The sequence below is a fragment of the Apteryx rowi genome, unplaced genomic scaffold, assembly GCF_003343035.1.
Source record: "Apteryx rowi isolate R43461 unplaced genomic scaffold, aptRow1 scaffold_70, whole genome shotgun sequence".
NCBI classification, from domain to species: Eukaryota; Metazoa; Chordata; class Aves; order Apterygiformes; family Apterygidae; genus Apteryx; species Apteryx rowi.
In genome coordinates, this window is record NW_020450983.1 from 2,377,265 (window position 1) to 2,398,733 (window position 21,469).

The window sequence follows — 21,469 nt, forward strand, 5'->3', positions numbered from 1 at the left end:
GCCTACAAAAAAGATATGATAGAGAGAAGCTCTGGAATTGCTGATACCGGCAAATTCATTAAGATAAGTCTGTTTATCTAATTTTATTGATGTGCTGTAGTTATAGATCACCTATAGGAATTCATTGCTCTTTCTATTCAGGTGATCTTTGTCCCTACACAGATGGTTTTAAATCACTTCTCTCAAGGTTTAGAGATGTTTCAGGTTTAAAAGATACTCTTTTCAGTTATAAAAATTAAGACAAAAATACATAGCTGTAGTCAATGGATCCATAGCTTGAGGTCTTCAAGAGAGAAGTCAGTAGGACCAAAAAGACCTTGTGTGATCTGGCTGAAGACTAAATTAAGGACTATGCAGCTTTAGAGCTGACCGTTGGGATAATGGAGCCTTTATCTCTAGCCTGTTGACTTGCATTTGGTCAAGCTCGATAAGGGTGACAAATCGCTGGGATCAAGGGACCCTCTTGGGGTTCCTGTGAAAAGAGCTTGGGATGGCAATTCACTCCATGGAGAAGACGAAACAGTCTGTGGAGTTGCTGCCCCTTGGCTGCTTACGCAGCTAAAGACACATGTGCCTGGACTGGGACTCTCTGAATGCACCCTGGCACCAGCGCAGGGACCCATGACCAYGTCACGGGGCCCCACTGGAGTCATGGCCCTTCTGCAGTGGGGGCCAGACGCTGGCGCGCAGCTGCTCCGTGTCAGACCGCGTGCCCGCTGACTTCTCCACAATTAGCCCTGCCTCTTCCCATCTCTGYTTTTGCCTGTGGTCTCCAGCTGTGGCTTGTGCAGCTGCAGAATTTCCTTCCAATTCAGRGGAGCTAGTTTGACTAGGGGTGATGTTTCCCTTGTTGACCACATCTATGGGCAAACTTATTTGTGTTTGTTCAGTTAAAAATAAGCCCTCAGTACCTGTTGCCTCAGCATCCCTTTTATCTGAGGAGAGGGTTTTGGTCTTCTGTCATACTAGCCTCTGGATTTAAATAGGTCATCACTATTCACAAGTAAAATCAATTAGGATAAAAAAAATAGGAAGAAGAATTCATCAATGATATTTATATTTTCCCATTTCTCACAGTAGCTTTTATTGGCAGAGTTTTTGTCAGATTTATTAGGAAAATGAATGCAAAAATAGTGGAGAACTACAGGAAAGGTAGATAAAGTATGAGTAAAAAGTAGCACGGGTGATATTCCGTTCTCCGTTGCCTCAGTGTAATTCAGAGCAACTTTACTGCCTTCAGCAAAGTGTTACATGTGGTATACAGCTGTATAAAAGTCAGAAACTGTTCYTCTTTGTTCAGGATTATAATGCCAAGATAGCTCATGCATTATATATATAAACCACCTATCATGCTAAAATCAAGTTGCTTTTATTCAAAGGGTGCTCACAGGTTCAAAAGTACTTTACCAATGTTGATAAAATTCTCACAAACTATCCAGGGAGGAAAGCAGATAAATGCTATCATGCCCATTTTGCAAAAAGTAAATACAGGACTTGAAAGAAGGTGTGATTTCCTTGAGGAAACTGGTTGTCCACCCACAAAGTACTCTTCTTCGAAGCTGCCAGCTTACGATGTGGAGTGAATGGGGCGATGAAACGTCGTGATGAGTTCTGAAATGGGGAGCGCTGCTGTTGTACATAATGCAGTCATTGACATCATCAGTGTTTTTTTAGCTCTAACTTGTATTCTCAAATCATTGCTGTGTTTGAAAAGGAAAATTGACAGAACTCACCCCATCATAAGGAGCCACATGTGCATTTTTAAACCCTGTCTCAAAAGAATTAAGTGTTTGCTCCTCTGTGGACACTAGAGCAAGGAGTGAAATGSTTAATGCCAGAGACAGAGGAGGAGGCAGCTGTTTGGCAGACAGGAGAAGAGCGCCAGGTGCCGGGGCCCGCTGCGCTTGGGCTCTGTCGGAGCCATAACCCCCCCGCAGTGCAGAAACCCTCGCTGCCRAGCAGGGGTGCAGCATGGATATGAAACTCCTCATGTAACTTTTAAGCTGTGTTGAAAACCACCTTGAACAGCTGTGCAAGCTGTTCTCTTATTCGGATGGCGTACTTTCCTCTTGTTGCTTATGAAGCCTTAAGGAAAAGTAAAGGTCTTTGATTATACCATGAGTTTAGTATTGTGTTTACACAGTGAGTGTAACTAACAGTAATATGTGATGGGCAGTGCTTTCACCRTGCGGTGAAAACCTGCATTACAAAATCTGTTTCTAGTACATCACAGAAAGTAGCTCTTCAGCATAAATGTTTTTATAGTTATCAAGTCATTTTCCAAAATTTAGGATGAGTAAATGGGTGACAGTACCAAGAAACTGTCACACCAGATAGGAGAAAATAATTGAGGTTGTATTAAAACAAGTAATTTGTCATGGCAGCTGATTTATATTTTCATGGATAAAATAATGCATAGTTGTGTTTAAACATGTGCCAATATTCAGGCATTTGAAATGGAAAAGAATGAGTGCTGATGGAATCATAGTATGGGAGAAAATATTTCTGTGTTTAGTACTTTCACAGTTGCTTTATCTAAAAGCACAGACCACTCTTTTTTTAATTTCTGGTTCATTGTCAGTTTTAATCAAAGTCATTGGAAGCAGCATTCCACTGCTGATGTCTTGGGTGTTAGCTGCTTGCTTCTCCAAAAGGATTTGATCGTAATAATTCCTGAAATGGCTTGAGCATTGGGCACTTGGATACAAAAAGGAGAGCTGGTATTCCAGATGGCATCCCCTCAGAATTTTATTGTCTGTCTTACTGTTTCATTTATTTATTTATTTTGCCGTGCCCATTTTTTTTTTCTGATAAGATCTGACAGATGCTGGTTCATTTGAAGTGTGAGAGATTCTGATTTAATTATTGTCTATGTTCTCCTAGGGAAAACTTTACGGGTATTATTGTGAATAAGATATTAAAAGCATGAGGACACAGTATTATTAAAGAAAGCCAAAATGCACAGTAATCCAAGAGCAGAGAAGCACAGGTTCATATTTTTAGCAGTACATTCAAAAAATGTCTGCTCATTATGTTGGACTTTTAGACAGGGAAACCGGTAACACTTTAAAGAGCAACTGTTCAGTTAATGACTAGGGTTTTTGCTGCCTTCCAGGGAAGGTTAGGAAGGGCAGCCTGGATCTGTGCAAAGCAGCCAGAATAGCTGATATCCTCTGGAACAGGTATTTTGGCTATTTGCTGCATTACAAACAGGAGTGATGTAACCACTCGCGCTGTGGCATGCTTTTATTAGGAGCTCCCTTTTCAGACATTTATAATCTAGTCCTACACTTGGCTCTACTCTTGGATTTGGCAATAGCATTAACCTTGAAGTAATGTTTTTCCTTTATAATCCAATGGGAGTGCAAACAATTAGAAGTGAGTGGTTTTAAAACTTTGGTTTATTCCCCACATGATAGGTGTAGGAGCTAGCTGACAGCCCCAGATCCTGCACATGGGTAAATCCATATGGCTTTCGTGGAATTCTGCCAGATAACAACAACAGAGTCTGGTAAATAATAAAAAAAAATTGGACAGCTTGCTACAAATTAGCAGGTCAGGCTCTGAAAATGTTAAGTAATGCCCTTGGATAGACCCCTTTCCCCCGGACAGCTCCAGTGGAGGGGTGTGTTTATAAGCTCGATCGAGGCCCCTGCTGCTCTGCGGATGTGGAAGACATTTGCATGGTAGACCCAGCTACCCCAGCAAAACTTGCCAACATCTCTTGTTCTGATGTCGCAGGTATTTTTATTCTATTAATGTTCATGAAATGAGAGAAACTTGTAATTTACTGTGAATTGAGATGACAGCCAATGTTTCCTCCTTTTTTGCCTTCCTATCCCTATTTCTCAGAGAGTGTGACTCAGGCATGCAGCAATGCGAGTTATGATGGTGGAGACTGTGAATGGCAGTGAATATACAGCTAATAGGATATGTTGTGGTGTCTCACATTTCTCTGGGGAATGAATTGAGCTGAAGCTTAAACTTTAATTTGACAGCATTGTATTTAAACAAATAAGCAGTGACAAAAACCTTGAATTTCTCCACTGATTCATGATTCAAACCGGAGTCAGCAAATATCTCAAAGGATCTTACAGTAACACTAGCAAGGAAGATGGGGCATCAAAACTGCTGGCTCCAGAGCTGCAGGAAACTGATTGATTTCCCCTCATCCCTTCACAAACCTGGATTAGAGTAGCTCTACAGCAGGCCAATCAACAAGAAATAACGGCACTTCTGACAGCATTGCAACCTTTTATTATCTCCACCTGCAACACTTGACATTCACAGCTTCTGACAGAAAATGTGGGATAGTGTTCAAAGTACTGGAGTCTGTGGCAGGCTCTGGTATGCCATGTAATTATGAAAGTACTTCCCAAAACAATTTTTAATCTAATGGAGCTTTTGACTTGGAAATGGGAAAGTTAGAGCTAAGATGTGGTTGGAAGATGAGCCACCTGATATCATGGGGATGAAGTTTGTGTCTTAAAGACAGCTGTATGAATGTGTGGATACCTGTTTACAGTAGAGTGCTCTTTATATGCCGGGGCATATAAATTCCTTCATCTTTGCTTCAAAATGTATTCAATGTGGTGTGGAATGAAGAAAAACTAGGTCTGGGTTCTTCTGTCAGTTGTAAGCGATGCAGATCCAGACTAACAGCATTACTTTTATTGGCGCATATCAGTACACTGGAGAGCAAAATCTCCCTTTTGATATGTTGGATCTGAGTAGTAAAATAAAACATCACAATTAAGCTAGAGAAGATGTTATGTATGAAAGGAAAAGCAGAGGGAAGCCATCCAGATTTTTTTCTGTTACGAAGTGCTACAGCCATTCCAATTTGTACTGAGCCAGAATTAATTCACTCTAAGATTTTCATAAACTCTTCCTAGCTTTATCATGATCATATTAGAAGAAGAAAGGAGAAATAATAAGAATAGTAAGTTTAATGTAAAAGTGGAAGTGACTAATGTTGAAATTGTTTCTTTAATATACTTTTTGCTCCTTATTTGCATTATCTAGTCTGTGCTACCTGTCTCTCTGGTTACAGCAGGCAGTTTGTATCTTCTCAGGTTTATTTTAAATACATCCATTGCCTTATTTAAGGCCATGCTCTTCTACATAGAGGCCTTCATCAGTATCATACCAGATTTTGCTCTCATTTTATCTGCAGCATAGTCACAACAACTCAGCTGAGCTCAGGGATATGTTTCATCTGTCCAACAGTCTGAGCTGGAAGCTAATGTTGGGTTAAGAAACAGCCCATAGGTAACCATATAGCTCCAGTGAAGTCAGTGAGAAAAAACTGAGAGGAGAATTGACCTGATTCGATTAGAGATATGGATACAGTAGGAGCAAAAATGTCAAGGTTGATTCTTACATGACCTTCTATATTGAAATTTTATGCCAACTTTTATTCTCACTTCTATCACTGCAATCTCAGCTGACACTGAATTGGTAAAAAAATAAGAATTTGACTGTTATCCATTGATACAGATTTCACTTTGGGACAAAATAAAACCCTAAGACTACTTTGGGGCAACAGCTCCAAACAGAAATTACTTGAAAAGTCTCCTTAAAAAAGAGGAAAAACCCAGTGACATTCATACCTCTTAATCACAGGCTTTTGTTCCTAAACTGATGAATTAATTGAGAAGAGCAATAATAAAATATTATTTGAAATAATGTGAAGAATTAATAGGAGAGCATCCATCCCATCACAATGGGAATTTATCGAAGAGTTATCTAAGCTCTGGAGGCTCTCCTTTGTATAACTTCAAGTGTCTGAATGGCAGGCATCATGAAGAAATTAAAATGAAAACTAAGCAGAAGTCTGTTCAGTTTAGCAGATGGAGGATTTAGAGGATGCTGGGACTTTGGGGAGTGTGTGATCCTTGGGAAATTTATTCCTCAGCATGGCTTTGCTTTGGAACAAAAAAATCCAATTAAAATAACTCTGTAGACCCATCATTTTAATTTATAAACTCTGAATTCCTTTTAAAGAATACCACAGAGTTTGCCATGCCACTCTTTCATACTGAAAAGAGAAATGTTAATCTGGAAACTAAAATTCTGGCCTTTGGAGGGGAAGCTTCAAGAACAGTAATTTGATCAAAACAGTCTCCCTTCTGTTTGTGGATCTGGGAATATATACCATCTGAATTGTCTGTGCTTTTAATAATAATAGAAACAACAGTAAGACTTTCTATAGAAACAGAGTGATCAGCACATCCAGACACCCCCCCCCCCCCAGTGTAAACAGCCCTGCTCTGCTGACAGTGCTCACCTGAGGAGCTGAAGGCAGGCTTGTTGAAGCAGGTACCCCGGGATGGAAAAGGGAATTTAGAGTCCTCCTCTTCCTCCTCCTCCTTCTCCTCTGCTTTCCCAGTACATCTTGTGCAAGAGCTTTGTTTTGCGCTCTCAGGGAAATTGGGAATGGTACGCGGAAAAATGTGCACTCAATTTTTAAGGAGCAGCATACTTTCTGTTTTTAAATTACTTGACTATTTATAAACAGTATGTTTGATAAAGGCCATTGAAAGCTACCCAGACATTTCACGAGCAATGATTGCCTCAGCTTTTTCACCAGCCTTACCTAAATGCACCACTAGATAGGATTTTTTTTTGTTCTGTACAGTATATTTGGTATATAACCAAAATTGTGATCTCAAAAAGCTGATTCTGTAATAAAAAAGTCTATTTTATTCAGGCCAGCTATCAGTTGTAATTTTGTTGAATGATTGATAGTAGACCTTTAAATATATATATTTTTTAAAGTAAGTTTAGTGAGGAGCCAAAACAATATTACTATGAAATGATCCTGGCTTCTATTTAAAAGGATCCACACATTGCTAGGAGCTAAAGCAGTAGCAGCACAGTACCTAATACAGGAAATATATTCTCAGTTTTTTTGATTGCTGGCAGTACACGTGAAAGGGACTATCCACTTATTGCTGGCAATTTAAATACAGAMCAGTGCCAATATAATACAATGAACTGACTGTGCCATCCAGATACTCATTTTCCCTGAGGTCTGGAAAGCAAACCCACGACCTCTGTCGTTTATTTAAGCTTCTACCTTCAAATACTGCTCTAGATCCTTCCCTATCAACTACACATTGTGGAACTGTTCTTTTTAGTAAAGTGGTCAGCTTGACCTAATAGGTACTGGTGCAGTTTTGCTTTTGGGAAGTTTTGAACCCGACAGATCCCCCCTCTCAATCTGTACCAGACTGATCAAATTTCAGATGTCTGTTAGCAGTAGGTAAAAGTTGCTCAGCATCGGCTAAAAACTACATATACAAGTATTTTTCCTTGTATGATCCTGACCCGGGCATGGGTTGTTCTGYATAGAACCATCATTTCAGTGTCTCTAGCCAGTCTGCAGTTAAAGTAGTCATTATCACTTTTCTCGCCCTTTTGCCACATTCATATAGTCTGCCCTGCCAATAAGGGCTTTTGAATTAAATTGATTAATGTATATAATGGAAGCTGTGTCAACACCTGTTGCCAGATATGGCTCATCTTCTGAGGAGGCATACAGCCAGAAAAGGCTTTTTGCTGGTTCATTGATTATGAGAAGTTTCCAATAGAAAATGTGTTATTGTAGCACTTTTTCTTTTAATATGCAAGTTGCAACATTTTTCACAGGTTTCAGAGCATGCTTCAAATAATATTTGAAAAAAACTGCTTATGTAAAACTTGTCTTTCTCTGAATCCCTGGAAAATATTTCAAATTTTATGATAGCATGAGAGGAATTGTTTCTGAGTTACTGATGCATTTTTATCCATGAATTAGGTAAGATATGTACCAAAGAGTACACAGATATCTGAAACATGACAGATTTTGCTATGGAGTTTTGTGGGGAAGAGGACCAAAAGTAGTAATTTTGGATGTGGGGAAGTTTTTGGTTCATGAGAAAGACAGTACAGATGATCTGCGGACTCTTCCATACATCAGCTGCACCGCTGCATTGATGCAGGACACTAGACTCAGTGACCAGGTGGAGTCTTCAAGTCTCATTTTCAAAAATGCAGTAATAGTTTCGTATTATCTTAGTGTGAAACTTTTTACATCTCTCACAAAGCCTTCATTCTGGTGAAGTTTCACTAAAATATATAAATGAGTTTCACTTTAAAGCTGTCAGTTCAAAGTTAACTGCTGTATTCTAGGGAATTATTTCTTCCCTTCTTCCCTTCCTCCTTCAGTCAAGTGAGGACAAGGGGTCAAAGAGAACCAGCAATGCTTTGGAAGGGGTGAAATCCTTCCCGGTGGCTCCTGGTATACCTAAATTTTTATTCCCGGGAGCTTGGCAGGTGTGTGATCTTGAAATAACTTCTCCAACAGAATTAAAAAAAMCCAGTAATAATGCTTTCTCCTTCCCTATAGCCAGGACTAGTCTCCTGCCAGGAAGTACATAATCTTTAATGGATACCTGTGACGTGGGATGAAAGATAACTTTAAGGTTCTTTCTGCTTTGGAGAAATGTGATTTACAATGGCAAGTATTTTATTTATTTGAGGAAAAGAACCAAAAAAAATCCATAAATGCAGGATTTGTATCTTGGGCACAGTGCAGCCCTCCCGACGTGAGACCCGGGGGGCTACATGCCGCCTGTCAGCAGACCCCAAGGTTGCCGCTGAGCACAGCTGACGTGGGCTCCTGGGGCAGGAGGAGGCACYGGTAAATACTGCTGGAAGGGACATACCCTGGAGGGAGCCTAAGCTCCGGGGGTCCTCAGGTTGACATCCGAGCTCTTCGTGCTGGTACCCTGCTACGCAGAGGCACCCGAGGAGGCAGAAGCTGCAGAGAGACGCCCATGCTTTGCTGTGACAGTGACACTGCACTGCACAAGCCGCCTGCTACACCAGCTGTGGCCGAGAGGGCAAGAGAGGACCATAACTCACAGCTCTGTGGCTCTAGAGGCATTTTAACACCACTCACCCATGTGGAGAGGGGACGAGAGGATCTGTAATATCGGCCACAGGGCAAGACTGGCTTGCTCCTTCTCCCTGTCTGCCTGGACCCCTCTGACGGTGAACTCATCCATCTGGAGTTTGGTCATGTAGGAAGAYTGGGCTGTATATCTTACATGAAAGTTGTAATCTGCTCATCTGTTATGTTTGCCTCCCTAATTTAGTTTCCTTTCTCCTTGTGCTAATGAAAAAAAAAAGTTGTTTTACTGTTAGTTCTCCAAATTAATAATGCAGTAAAAATCATAATGTAATATCTGGGCTGCTACATTTCCCTCCTCGAGGCACACTGCAGTGTGGTAAGCGCAGGGCTGTTGGGCTTGCAGAGAGAGCCCCTCGCGAAAGGGACGCCAAGCAGCGAGCTGGGAGATCTTGCTTAAAAACAAACTGGAATGAGTGAATAAAGAAAATCACTAAGGCTTCATCTATAAATACTCTCTAATTTAAATTCACATCAGCATGAAATTTTTAAAGATTTATTTCCATAATTTGAAGTAAAAGGTATTTGTTTTAGGGGTGATTAATCCTCGCTGCCTTATGGGTAAGGGAAAATTGCAGGATCAGAGTAGTATAAATTAACGGTTCGAATATGTGTACTAAAAGTGTGAGAAAGATATTAGTTGAGCATTTTTCTAGTTCCTTCTTCCTATTAATACAGTGATTGTAGCATTTCCTGATTCATCAGCATTTAACAGGTATTGATTTTATCACCAGAGTAAATAAAATTATAATCACAGTGGTTAAACAAAATTACCCCCACCAGGAATAAAAGTAACGGAAAGAATTTATTTCCTGTTTTAGAATGGAAAGCAGTTACAGCAACTGTGTTGCTTAATGTTTTCTTTTAATTTTGCAAGGAAAAATACAACTTCTCTAGAAAAAGAAAACAGTTTAAGGCCCAATCATGCTGTAACTAAGTAAGTATATTATGTATAACAGCTAGAGCTCAGGCACCAGAGTCCTTTACCCAGACGTCACCCTGTAAATCCATCAAAGCAGCTCCTTTGTTCCTGCTGGCTGGCGAGCAGCGTTGTTTGGGTGAGTTATTAGGGGGACATCTGTTAAGTGACAGATGTCTGTGCAGGGGCAGTACTGTGCAAGCTCATGTTTTGTTTACAAGGCAATCACTTTTAAGACTTTATTTTCTAGGGGGAAAAAAACCCTCCTTATGCAGCCTTTCTGTTTAACACACTGAGCCTAGTACTCCACTCTGCTAATGTTTAATAAGTTCWGTATTCTTAATAATTAACAAGTTAAAAAAATTTTTTTTAACCTTTTCTTTCTTTCCTATGTTATTAGTGAATTGCCTAATTTCCCTACAGGGCTGTTTAGAGACTGGAATGGAAAACACACCGTAATACTTTTTTTTAGAAAAAGAAAAAAAAAAAAAGAGTGGTGTTTATGAGGCTGATGATATATTTCAGATTCCAGAGACAATCGCAGCACCTTGAGTAACCGCTCTCCTTTGTCACTGCCCGGATCCAAACCAGACTCGAGGCCTTGTTTCCATGGAGGCAATGCTTGTTATTAAAGATATTTCTTCTACAAACAGACTTGTCAATTCTCACACCTTTGGTTCAAGCTTTGTAGTTTTAAGCCTTATCTGGAGCTTTTATGTTCTATCTTCTTTGATCTTCTGCCAGAAGACTTTACATTGCAGACTAAGGTTATGATGTTTGCGCATTTTACTTCTCGGTTGCTTTGCGAACAGCAAGCAAGAGATGGAAAAATTACACTGCAGTTCCTCTTGTTATACAACAGCATATCAAGTCCTGAAACATGGACAAAACATGTATTTGTATTGCATTACGATTATTATTTACACAGTTTAAAAAACATGAATATCTATTGACAAACACCTTAGGTTATGGTTAGTCTCCTCCCTTGCCCTCTCTTGAGATAAACCGGAGTCATGAGGGGCTTAATTGAGGAAAATATTCCTCTGAAAAAACTTTTTGCTGTGAATCCTTTTGATATATTTATTTTTTTAACATTTCTATAGTTTGGGCAGAGGATCACAGTGTTAATTATTAGGCCAGAAGGCCCTATCAGATTATCAAGTCACCTGCCAGCATATTATTTCATCCATTATATCTCTTTGAATCCAATATTTGCCAGAATCATACTATTCAGGCAGACTTTGAGGTTTTGACAGATGGAGAATCTGCCATTGCCAGTGACAATTTGTTACAGTGGCTAATTATCTCTCTGTGCTTAATTTAGCTTTCCTTCATTCACCACTCTTCTTCCTTTTTCTGCATTATAGAGGCCTTGAGATGTGGTGTTTCTTCCTGAGAATATGCTTATAATACCTTTCTCTGGGCACCACTCAGTCTTTTTTTGTTAAACTGAACAGGTTGAACTGTTTAATCTTCTTACTGTAAAGTGTTTTAAATACCCTAAAATCATTACTGTTCTTCTCTGCATATTCTTTTCTATGACTGTACCAATCACAATCAATTGAACAATGCAGTAAAGGTTTTTCATATAAACRCTGTTTTCCATCTCAGAATTTTCTGAACTTTTCCTTATGGAGGCTCAATTAGTCTTTGATGAGAGCTGAAAAAGTATTAATATGAATTTGTCTTGTCAGGGTACATTTGATGGTGTTTAAATTCAAGGACTAGCAACTACTGAGCTGAAAAAGAAAAATCTATTCCTAAAATTAATAGCCATTTTTACTGAGCAGTCCCCCAGGGAAAATGGCTCACATTTTGTAGACAAAGTTTAGAATGAAAATAATCATCAGAAAAAAATATATACCAGGAGGACTCTGTTAAGCAATCAGAAGAGGAGAAAAAATAAACTGACTGTAGCTAATACAGGATATAGTGAGCTTGGATTGCAATAAGTTAGGATATACATTGGGAAAACTTTCTAATGRTAAAGATACTTAAGCACTAGAATGAATTTCCAACAGGGATTGCACARTTTCTATCACTGGAGCATTTTACGTACAGATTTACCAGAAATGGTTAGCTATAGTTGGTCGTGATTTGGATTTGGGGTTGGGGGGAGTGAGTGGCATTGGCAACTTCCCATGTTTCTTCCCTGGTTCTGCGGCAACAGAGATTCCTCCAGAACGCTGCGACTTGGTGCTCCTGACAAAGTCACTGTTTTGCATTGAATTCACTGAGTGGAAAACTGAAACTTGTGGTTGCCAAATGAACTGATGGCCCAAAGTTACTCAGCTGCTCTTACCCCTAAATATTCACAGGCAGTGACTGGTGTTGGTGATTTCCTCTTTCCCTAGATCTGAAGCTGTTTCRGAGTAGATGGATGGATTAGGTAACACACTGAGGTACCTACCAATCCTATTTTTATTCTTTCTAAGATTTTAAGATTTGATTCTGAGCAGTCTCATTAGGAACAGCCGTTTGTACAAAGGCCTTATAAAGAATAACTCACTGTGGGGAATGCTGTGGGTCAGCAAAGCCTTGGGATGACGTCTGTAGTTTTGCAGCTTCTACTCACAAGTGTTAATAGGATGTGTTTCCACCTACCCTCCTGTTTCTGTTTCAAGTTTGAGCCTCAGTCTCTTCACATACTCAGTTTAGAATAATATATTTTGCCTCTCAGAAACAGCAAAAAAAGATCCTTTTCCAATCAAACAACCTCAGTGAGCAGCCCTTGTGTGCTTTCAAGCTCTCATGGGCATTCAATTAGCGAGAAGGCAGTTGCTCGAATAAAAATAAGCACCTTAGAGCTATGCAGTGTCATTAAGATGACCAAAAGAAGAAAGATTAAGTTGGGGGCAAGGTAAACAAGGAAGGCTTGCTGACAAGAGTAGGAAGCTCCTGCAGTCAGCTTGATTTGCTGATAGACCCTGACAGAAAAGATCTTTTGGATCAGGTGTCCCTGAGTTGTGTGAATCCTCTGAATATCAGAAATTCTGCTGGCCTTTCATTGTGGTCTGGTGGGTTGCTCAATCATTGCCATGATGYGCTGACATCTGAAACATTTTTTCAGAGTGAGCTTTACTGGTTTAACATGAGATTTCTCACATAATTGTGAGAGCTCCTCTGTGCTTAGTTTCCTGTCCTTTCCAAAATAAGAGAGTTATTTGCSTGCCTCAGAGGATCTAGGTAGCAAACAAAGATCCCTTTGTAATGAAATCACCCCAATCCACAGTGTATCCAGCTAGCATAACAGTAAAGGCTGTGAAACTGTGTCTGCAAATTGTTAGGGGGCAGACTTTCTAAAACTGTTAAAAGTGACACATACMGGAAGCCTCATGTTTTTGCTTTGCAGATATAACATTAAAGTGATATGAAGATTAAAAAATTAGTATCTGTAAAGTCCTTAGGATTCTTAGAGGGATGGCTTGGCAAGTGCTGCACAGAATTATTCTTATTTTTTCCAGGATTATTTTACTTTGATTACTGGCCCTGCTGTTCGAGGAAGAGGAACTTGCCAAGGTAAGTTCACATGAGGATACTCAGCTTCAGACATCCTCTTAAAGTCAGATTTTGGAATATCTCTGTACAGCTGAGAACGCAGAGGAGTCCATTGCAGGATTTCTGGAAACCTCCAGGCACATTCCCCACTCCAGCCTTCAAAAATGGGCACATGCAGTTCAATTATGGCTTCATAACAAATTACTGGCTGCTAGCTTAGCCATCACAATTGCCTTTGTGAATGATATTATGCCTGTTGTGAGATAAAATATGTTATATTAACCCTCAATTTAAGAGGCTTAAGCAAAAATATTTTGTGTAACATCTAGGCGGCTTAGGAGCTTAGACACAGACGGTTATAATGACTCTGCTGCTAAATGCTATCTTGATTACATTCAGTTGTGCATCCTTGGAAATAATGATGTCATTACATGCCATTTATACTGATTACATATTCTGGGGAAATGTTCTGCAAATATTCTCTGATAACATTTATTCAAATATATTGCGAATGATAGTATTCCTTTCTCTAGTTGCTATTACTCCATGCCATTTGTATAGATGAAGATAAAACTATTTTCCAAGTGATCAAATAACTTCAGAGCTTTATTCTTCTGCTAGAAATATGACTTTGTGATCTAGTAGGAATAACATTGACCCATAGCTTGAGGAAAGGATTTTCAAAGGAATCAAAGAGAATTAGAGACCACATCCCACTGAAATTCTATTGCCTCTGAAAACTTCAGCCTAAATATGTTCTCAACAATTTAAGTGTTTTTGCAGAAGATATTAGTTCTTGTGTTTTAAATAGCCAGTGGAGTTTTTCATGGTCAGAATCGAAGTCTGGTGCCCTCTTTTTTTATGTATTTTTGTTCAGTCCAAAGAGTCTGCTTCTCTGAAGTTTGCAATATCTGAGTTAGCTTCTCTGTTCTTTAATAATTATTAGGAGCTTAAGTTGAAGATTTAGTGTTCAGATCTAAATTTTTGAAAAATAAATTGAAAAAAGTATATAAATAGCACTGCCTTTTCCTTTCGTGGTATTGCTGTTGCCTGTGAGATACTGTCGAGGCTGCTACTCCTCTTGATCTTGACGGACAGACTGGCTGCCCTTGTGAGGATTAAGGATTTGGGTTCATGAAAAGGTAGAAAATCATTTCAAGGTTAGTATTTTTCCAACCTCCATTAAAGCTATTCAGTATTTAAAGAAATTCTATGGTCATTGATTGTCCTTTTTCTTTAGCATCAAAATATTCTCTTCAATAATTATGTAAAAGTCACGTTATTTAGACAGTTTTATTTGTTGCAAAAGGCTAGAGAATTCAAATACTCCCTTCAACATTCAAAATGTTGAATAGTCAAAGAATTCAAATATTCACTTCAACATGATTCTCTTTCCCTGCTTGAACAAAAGAATTGCTATCATTTTGTTTTGGCTTTTTTTAATGACAGGACCACTGTAAACGGTTTTGCATTGTTCTGAGAAGGACATGAAATAACTGGTAGCTATTGAGATGCCGTATGTGAGCACCTACATATACACACTGCAGCATAAAGATAAAGAGAGGAGAGTGAATAAATCTTATAAAAAGTCATTTCTAGTTGTACATAAAAATGTAAAATTTCTAAATATCTCCAACTGTAGAATAATCCAGGCTTTCTGCCTATATTTAAAGTTAATATTTCAGAGATGTGGAAATTAAATTTACACATGATGTGCTTGAGAAAAATAATTTAACATCTTAACAGCTGAAAAGGGGATTCAATTACCCATTTTTTTGTAATTCTACAACTGGGAAGCAATAGCTTCTTAGTGAGGCTTTCTGTCTTCAAAATTTACAATATGCTGAACAGAAACATAAACAAATGTACAACACAATTGAATTTTCAGGTAATTTCAGTGAGATCTTTCCTCTTAATAGATTAAAAAACTAATTCCCCAAACCAAATTTTTACTGATGAAATAGGCAAAGCATGAGCAACTCCTTCCATTGATTCTAGTAATTCAATACGTATGTTTACATATAAGCTCACATTTGATACTTACCTGGGTTGTAGGTAGAACTGAGTCCCAAGTGCTCTCACCTATCTTTGCTTTGTGGATATTCTAGTCATTTACAATATTGCAGACCTGACGTGGATATGTGATTTCAGTAGATAGCATTTGTGTACAAAAAGTCGTATGTACATAATTGTAAAAATATATCATTTAACATGTTTAGTATAATATTATTTGGGGGTGGCATTTATCTGTCTTGCTGGTTTGGTAGATTAAAAACTTTTACCAGGTTTCAAGGTGATTCTGAATTTAGTACATCAATTCAGTTGATAATAGTCCTTTAAGCACCTCTAGTAACACTGAAAACTTCATGTCTCTGGATTTAGTGCTCTGGATCGTTAGGAAGAAATGTTCATAGACTTTCATTGCATAGACGCAGCAAGGTGAAATAAATATACACACGTTCATAGCAGAATCAAGGGAAATCCACTTTTTTTTTTTTAAATAGAAAAACAAGGTAGGCTCATGTTCAGCAGCTAGTATGCATATTTGTGAAATAGGAGCTAGTACTTGTTGGGTCACAGAAGAAAAAGAAATCTGTAATATAGAAAGAAGAAAACAGAAAATATTACTTAAAAATGACACTTATATGAATTGAGAATTCCTACTTCGTTCTGCATGTCCTCTACAGAATAATTCAACAGAAAAAGAATGGAGATAGGAAAGGATGATGGCAACTATTAGAAATTTAGAAAGATTTTCATGGCAAGAAGAGATTGAAAGGAATGGGATGGTTAGATTTATAGAGAGAACTTCATGAGCTATTCAAAACAAGGTCTTCAAAATAAACTCTTCATAGCTGATAATCTGGCCTCTCTGCTTTCTCATTATGAGAAAGCTATTTAGGCTTTTTTGCAATACAAGAACTAAAGAATATTTGGTGAAATTGAATGACAATACTTTGAAAAGCTATAACAACATTTTTAACATTCTGGATAGATTTGTAGAATAATTGTTGCTGTCAGAATAGATTGTTAATCCTTTCTGGTGTGACTTCTACTGAAATAACATATGACTTGAATTTCAACAAATGATGCTAGTATTAGTTCTTTAAAATCTGATTCAGTTTCTGAACTTCTGCTCATTCTGCAAAATCTAGTCTAGATTTAAAAAGCTGAACTGATGCCAAATCTACACTGCCTCAGGTAAGTGGTCCTAATGTTAATATTGTCATTTCTGGGTTTAGTTAAATGTATTTTCAACTAGAATTTGTTTTGTTCAGTTTCAAAGTATAGGCTGTTTTACAATGCAAAATAATTATTGGAGCATTCTTGCTGAGCTCTCTGGAGTTCAATATCTTTTAAAATGAGGACAGGAGAGCTGAATGCCACAGTCCATCAAAAGCCTCATTAACACCCTAGTGTAGAGATAACACTTTCCTGACTTCCTGACTTATTTTTTGAGCTCCATGTTAACTAAGGGGCTTACTTTGTGTAGTTTTCTCTCTATTGTGGTTCTGAAATCCTTTAGACATCACTGATGTCTGTGGCACAGTTTTGTCATCTCTGTTATTTGTTTCTCATGTACAGTTCTTCATCTGACTACTAAAATGTAATGCTAATTAGAGTAAATATCTCCTTGCTCCTGTATTCTGTAGAATCTAGGGCTTAAAAGCATTAAAAAACAGTTTGTACATTTTTGTGGATATCCAGAGTTAAATGAACAAGGATAAAAATATTAAAAAAAGAGGAATTCTTATGTCTTCAGCATAACACAAATGATAATTGACAGGATTTGGGAAAAAAAACAACAACTGGGCACTATGGGAATCAGGATCAAGGTACCTGTAATAAAATTACCCTCTGAAATCTCTAATTCAGTATATCCCCTGAATAAGTCCAACATCCTACTTGCATCCTACTTGCATCCTACTTACATTCCCATCCTGACCTTGCTTCACCTTACCAAGTTTCACTTCTTGCGGTTATTTATTATGGAAGTGCCAGAGGTGAGGGTTAATTTTTTATTGGGTTTTGTTCAAACTTAGAGATTGACTCTAGAGTAGAATCTGTACTATATATTCCGCAGAAGGTGGCACCACAAAGGAGAAACAATTACAAACCATTGGCTATATAATTGAAATGCAATGTGGGAGATTTTTGTATTTGTAATACACCTCGTCTATTGTTTTAATAAACTGCAAGTATCCTGCAAAGTTCTGCTAAGTGCAGAGGAGGGGAGGGAAAACCTAACTCATAAATGCTGGAGGTTTGGAAGATGTACTGGGGCACCTACCTGAACCTGTCCAAATGCAAATGCAGGATAGGTTCCTGTTGCCTGCTTATCTCATGTAGCATGCATGGGATATCAGCTGCTCTCTTCAAAGAGTGACTCTTTCCTGAAGGTTTTGTAATGTTTACTTCCAGTATGACAGAAACATATATTTTGAAGTTACACTGAAATGACAGCAAAATCTGGCAGGGACAACTCTCAGGAGAGACGGATGTCATGTGGGAAATGGCTAGTTTCCAAGGTTTATATTCACTATTATAATTTGCCCATTTTATCAGAATAAGGACAGATTATATTTCCTTGCTTGTGGGAAAGGTGTGTAGATACCTATGCAGCTTTCAAATACAGACCACATCATTGGAAGAATGCAAATTTCTGTCCTGGAAGAAAGCTGGAGTGGGATTCTAGGAAGAGCCATGTCTTCTCTAAAGACCTGATCATCATTAAAACTCTTGCTCTTCTATCCTACTTGGATGCTGTAAAGATGTTTCCTGGGCTGCTTCTGGTTTTTGCAAGATTAAAAAATATATTTGTCAATATACTCTCCATTGAAAATTATCCCATTTACATTTTAATTGCTCATTTGTAAAGAACTGCTTTTATATGATAAAATACAAGTGAACACCAAATATGTTCCTTTCTGGGAAAAGATAAATTTACAAAGCTTAGAAATGGTCCAGCTTTCAACAAAAATATGCATATTGTGTGTTTTTTAACCCATTCTAAAATAGAAATTCTTCTCCCATTGAGTCAAGAATAAGATTGTTACAAGGTTAAATTGGCTCAGGAAATAGCAATGGAATTGGAAAATGCTCAACCAAAAGAGAGCAACCACTCTATAAGGCAGCCCTGCAGCTTGCATTTCTGAATGATTTTTTGCAGACCCATTAGATCTGATGCACTTTTGGCAGTGCTTTGGAAATGGGATACTCAGGTGCCAACTGCTGTTTCAATGTCACCATTTCCTTCAGAAACACCACTTATTCTAAAATACCAGCTCTGACACTGGTTCTCCAGAGCCTCTAATTTATGGTCTAAAATATCATTATTTTTAACAGAGCAGAAAGATTTCTTACATTAGCCCTTAGATCTTTTTTTTTTAAATATCATATTGCTCATTCATAGCTGAATGACTACCTTCAAGCATTTCCATTTTATCCCCTAATTTTTACCATTCGTAGAGCATAAGTGTCCAATTTAACATCAAATTTCTCTTCCATGCATTTAATAGCACTTAGTTTGGTACTTATGGAAATTTCACAGGTAGAACCAATCCTGTCAGCTTCCCCAGGGTGGAAATTACAGGGTGTGGGAGAGAATACGGAGCTGCTGAGGGAGAACTCCCTAGAGTGTTCTCCCTATCTTCCTCTCCACAGCATATTAACAATCATTTCTGAAGTGCCACAGCTATATTTGGAGTTTTACTGGTAAATGCAGGAAAAGAAGATAACATGTTTTGAAAAATGTCCTAATCTAAAAGCTTAGTCCTCCAAAATCTTACCGCTGGACGTGTCAGCCGTACTTGCAATTAGGAGCAACTTCAGTAAAGTTAATAAGATGCCACTATGTCCAATAGTGTTCACAGCAGTGGGCTTCAAATTACGAAGACATTTTAGAAGAAGAATAGCACTTCTCCACAGCCATGCAATTATTAACTCTCAGAAAATTACAGAATATTTTTATTATTTTCCCTGCTTTTAAATTAACACCATCACTGGTGATTAAACTCAAGGTCCCATGAATTCTGCAGAAAATTGGTCTTAGATTCTGTGATCTGGTTTCTGTGGCAACATAATTTGTATCAAAAAAGCTTATTTTTCATTGTGAAAGTGAGTGATGATTTTAGTGCCATAACCCTTGTCAGTTTGTTTTGAAACTATCTTTTATCATATTTCCAGGGTGCAGTATGGTGCAGGCTTTTTTACTTTAACACAGCATAAATGCTTGAGAGAAGTTATTAATAAAATGTTTTGGTTGGTGGACTATAACCAYTAGGAAAACATCGGATGTATGTTAATCAGCTGTCATTGCCTGCAACCTTGATAATATGTTGGGGGTAGTGTTCGCTGTTAGACGTTTAGTTCTTTTGAAATGATCTGGATGTTTTTCACAAGTACAAAACCCAAAACAAACAAGCCCCCTCTAAAAATATCATACATACATACATATGTTATATATGTGTGCGTATATATATATACATATACATACAYACATATATATAATATGCATGCATTTCCTTCAAATACTAGGTGATATTTATATTTGTTTTATCTTGAAACTATAAGGGCAATATCTTAGCTAACTGTCACAGCCAAAATAAAATTGCTGTTCCTCATGAAGTTAACTCATGAAGATAAACAGAAACTGGAAGTAACAAGGAATGAACTCTGAGCAAAATGAAGGTTTCTATTTGCTATACTGAGGGCATGTTCTTCCCCTGCAGGCTTTGATGGATATTTCTAAAAGTGTCAGTTGCTGACAGTGGGTGAGTGAAAGTAGGCTCATACATACAACTTTTTCTGAAGATAAAATGGTAAAATTCTGTACAAATTGATATTTGCTCTCTACTTCTAAGCCAAGTTGGTGTAATTTTGACTTCACGCTTATTTTACACACCTATAATTTCTTTCAGTCAGGACAGTATCCATCCCTGCTTCAGCACCATCATTTTTTGGACAATTATTGCTCTTTACTTCTCTGTCTTTGATATATTTGAAGTCCTCTTGCCAGCTGTCTGAATGACATCCAGTGTACTGAGCTGCCAATCTTACTGAGCCACTTGGTTTTCCTAACTCTGAGGGTGTTTAGCAGAGCTATCCTGGAAGATTGTAAATAACTTAAATAGGTTTTTCATTAACTTGTTTTTATATGTTAATGTGCAATGGGAAAGGGTAGTCTGTGTTCCTAAGTAAGTGAGGTTGGCAATAAAATATAAAGTAAAGGTTTTATTTTCTTTTCTCTCAGACCAAATCCTGGGCTTTATTCCATCTGAGTTGTCCCTTTGAAAGATGTGGCTTAAGACTTTAATTTGAATATAGCAAGATCAGTCTAAATTCCTCTCTGGGTCAGATCTGCATTGCAGATCACCATTGCAATCAGTCAGAACTGAGCTTTCTTAAGTGGACACAAACTACGGAAGTATCCCTGTGCGTAGCACCAGGGGAAGTCTGCAGTAGTTGCCAGCCTTTTCTGCAAGGAGCTTGGGTATGAGGAAATAGCTGTCAGAAACAGCTAATGAGATGCACTGAGAGAGCTGCCTGAATAATTTTACACACCTTATATCTATACAAAGCCCAATGGAAGCTGAGTTACCGTTATGCTAAATTATAGAAGAATTTCTACATAGTTGTTTATTCAGACCTGACAAATATCATTTACACAGTACAAGATGTGCACATAGTTGTTTCTTGCTTCGTACTCCCCCGCAGCTGTGGCCGTCCAGCGAGAACCGTGGCCTCTCGCCACAAGCGCTGCTGCCAACTTTCATTCTGCCTTCAAAGACCCACAAGAAGGCATTTTCCTCAGCTGTGGCCTGATGCTGAAGTCTCTAGCTGAAGAGCAATTTCTGACTCAAATCTGCCATTGCTTTGATCCGCTTGAGTAGATCAATGAGGAACAAAGGACTAGTTTAGGAAAATATTATAAGCCCCTGTCTAACTTCAAGCACAAGTAACCTAATTTAGGTTACTAGGGTCTATGTTAATAGGACTCAGTCCAACATCCCTGTTATTAAGGTCCAAAGTTTCTTAGGTTTTCCATTAGTGGAGGAAAGATTCTAATTACTGATATACTAAGCTCCTACTGAAAA